Raw genomic sequence first — 3,895 nt, 5'->3', positions numbered from 1 at the left:
TGCCACTTGCTTGCTCTGCGACTTGGGAGGGGTTAGGTAACCCCTGTGCCCTGGTTTCCTCATCTATAAAGTAGGAAAAGATGAGTGCACCCACCTTTGATCTTAGGATTGGTGTGCAGCTTTAGTGACTTAATAAGTATAAAACACTTGGAGCAGGCCTGACACTTAAGGAGAATTTCCTAAGGAGTCAGAGGCCCCAGAAAGGTGAATGATCTCGTCTTGACCCCTTGATGTCTCTCCGTTTTCCAGAGCTGCTCCTGTGAGACCAGTCTGTGTCACTCTGTGACACTGGCCCAAGGCCATGCAGAGAATTAGTGTCAGGGGTTGTCAGTGGAGGCCCCCCTCTGGACATCTTTAGTGATAAGCCAATCATGAACGTGAGAGCTGGCTCATTCCAGCTTCAGACCATCCTAATGAGGAGAAAGAACCCCTGCCAGATGGCCTGGAAGCTTCCTCCCATTGCTTCCACCCACTGGCTATCATTTTGCCCACTGGTCAGAATGGACCTGTGCTTCTTCCTCACACTCCATCAGAGCACGTGGAATTAGCCATCAAGCTACTCTGAGTCTTTCCTTTTCCAGCCTAACTGGAGATGTATAAGAGAATGTCTGGGAGTAGTAGACTGACTTTAGATATCTAATGTAGACATAGTCTGTTTTCCCGAAGCCATCGCATCAGAACCTGTGTGCCTCTGCAGGTCTCAAGTACCAGCTCAACAAAGCATGAAGCTGCCTGTGTTTGGAAGAAGGGATGACTGTAAAGGCTTTTTGTTCACAAGTGTGCTTGCCCAAGGGCCTGCACAGTCTAATTTCCTCCAAGCCTCTCCAGAAGCTCCATTTCCTGACGATCAGTGGTAAAATCCCTGCAACAGGATTGGTGGCGTGAAATTTCAGATTTTATGCAAGTTCACAGCTAGAACCAATACACAATTACCGCTAAGAGTTTGATTTTGTCACTGTGAAAGTCCCGTGGATTAGGCCTTTCAGAAGAAAGGGAAAAGCCGCTTCTGAACTCTTAGCCTCTGTTGGATACTTCACCATAGAATAGTGCTCATACTGCCAGTGCATTTACAATGTAAATGTTTTCTTTCCAAGGTCAAGGTTTTAGAGCCCAAGGCCACTATTGAGACTGCAGGAGCAGAGCCAGAACAATTCTGCTGGAGTCCTAAAAATAAAAAGTTTTATTTTCAAATTGCACAATGTGGTTTAAAAGACAGAGTCTCAATAACTTACTTTTTTGACTGCCACTTGCATCCTTTTTCTGTTGATTGGGCCTGGGAGAAAGACGTTGGCTTCGTACCGAGGGAGTGTCAATTTCTGAGACTTGCATAAGACTAGCCTTCTTGGATTCTGGTACCAATGTCCCAACGTTCTCCTCCCTTTTCCTTCCAGGTGGTGAGCTGTTAGATTCACCAAATCCTTAGGCCAAATCCTAAGCATGGTCAGGCTTCCGGCAGACACAACAGCAGAAAGAAAATTTTGAAAAGACACCAAAGGGGCAGCAATCGACAGAACTGAAGTGCCAAAGGCTTTAGGGAAAAGCTTCCCACGGCCATCTCAGAGGGTCAGACAAGCATAAGAGGCAGTCTGGGGTTCTCAGTTCCTCATCGTCATCCCTTCTTTCCAGGTCTCATCCTCCATGGAATAGAGAATGCTTTTTAGAGTAACAATGCATCCAAGGTATTTAATAATGTGGACACAATATTAGCACTCTCAAAATTTGTCTTGAAGATGCTCTTCTTCAAAGGCCCTGGAAGATTCTAGTAGGAGTCATCATTGCTTTCTCTGGAGGGGTGGTTCTTTGCCTTGACCATATTGGACTCAGGCAGTATGAAGTTGGGGCCCTGGGGAATAAATTTGCATGGGACAGAGGAGACAGAGGAAGATCAGAGAATATAGAAAAGAAAATAATGCACAGGTGAAGGGCACTGACGTATGAACAAGTTGAGTCTTGAGTATGTGTGAATGAAAAATCAACCCATAGGGAACAGCAAGTTCCTGCCACCATCTTCTCAGTTGGCCCACGGTCAACTACTAGTTGAGACTGGGTGCTCGCTGTATTGGACTGCAGCAGCAGGCCCATGCAGAATTTGATGTACATAATAGCAGTCTTTCACATAGTTTTCATTTATATATAAATATTCATTTATGCATATATAAATTTATACATGTTAATATACTTTATATAAATATATAAGTATATTTATATATTTTTACATATTTATATATGAATATGCTATGAATATAGAATAACTTTATACCTTTATATGTATATATTTTTTCCAAGCACCATGTTATTCATAAGATCTCCCTCAAAATCCAACCTGTTTTTCCCAAGATTGAAGCAACCATTTCACAGCCATCAGATGATAGCTATTAATCTTTTTTCCATCAGTCTTTTGGGATTTTTGAAAGACACTTTTAAAAAATGAAGTATCATTTAGAATTGTTTTTATGGTGCTTGAGGATCTTGACTGACTGGGTACTTCTCTGAAGGGAAGGATTTAATATGTGTTTGAGTGCTTTTCTCTACTCCCTCCAACCCCAGAGCTAAATCATTGTTTTCCACTTCCTTGCTAAAGTCATGTCATAGATTTCTAATACCTATGGAAGTTTAACATTTGACTTGTAGGGGAATATAAAAGGTGGTGTCAGAATAGCTGGCTAACTGGTGTTCAGGAAGGTCACCTTTAATCATGTTGCCCAAGCAAGGTAGCCTTGACAAAATAAGCTTTTCTGAATTGTTGTTTTTATTTCTGTATAACGGAAGAGTTAAGATGGCTCAATGATGGTAACATTTTTTTAAATATAAATTTGAAACTCCCTCTTCCCTTCTTTGATTCTTTGAATCCATTTTATTACAGGATTTGCCCTCATTGGTCTTTGCTCCTAGATTATTATTTTCCTAGTTTTTCCAATAATATGCTTCATTTTTATTCTTTAAAGTTCATGTGTCAAAAGTTACCTCCTTAATAGGTCTTCCTGAACCACTCTAAGTCATCCTGACTTGCAAATGCCCTGTTTCTATGTTGTCATGTATTTATTTTCCATGTCCACCAAGAGGGCTGGGATCTTGTGTTTCTTGCTTACTGGCAGCTCATAAGCTTGAAGAGTGCCTGGTTCATTATACATGTTAAGATAAATGAATAACTTATCCTTTTTTCAAAATTAACTTCATACTTTGCTATGATAGAGTTTAATTTCCTAATTATACCAACTTTAGAGATGTGAGAGGTAGGGAGAGGGTGATGGCTTTTGTTTGTTGCCAATCTGGCATGAGGCCTCCTGGTGTAGGCCATGTGAGAAGCCCTGGAATTCAGAAACCAGGGTGTAAAGTGTGGGCAGCATATCCAGCTGCCTTCTAGCTGCAGGGAGTACTCAGCAGGGGGTCCCAGTGACTGTTTCTGATGGAGAAGTCATTGGAAGAGTTTGATATGGTTCCTTATGCCACATTATCATTTTAAGTGATTCAGTGTCCAGCACATCAGTGCTTGAGGGAGAAAAAGAAGCTGAGATTACCCATGTACACCTCTCATGCTAATAACTTGATGACTGGGAGCAGCTGTTTTTATCACTTTCTTTGAGGCAGTTTTGTGTTCCTAGAAACTACATTATACATAGCAAAGTGTATCAGTCAATCAGCAAACATTTCTTGCATACTTACTTACCATGCAACACGCTGTGGAATATTTCTTGTCATAACCTCCTTCAACTTAAAAGCATTCAGGAATGCTCTTCATGAACAGATTTTAAAATGATTAAATATGATCCTTATCCAGGGGTTGCTGCAAGGGTTGGATTTATCTAAGCCATCTACCATTCTTAGATGATATCACAAAGTTTTCTGTGTCTACTTCTCATTTTTCAAATCAACCATGTAAGGGGCTCATTCACCT

Source organism: Macaca nemestrina, chromosome 3, assembly GCF_043159975.1.
Source record: "Macaca nemestrina isolate mMacNem1 chromosome 3, mMacNem.hap1, whole genome shotgun sequence".
Taxonomy (NCBI): Eukaryota; Metazoa; Chordata; class Mammalia; order Primates; family Cercopithecidae; genus Macaca; species Macaca nemestrina.
This window is presented reverse-complemented; position numbering follows the sequence as displayed.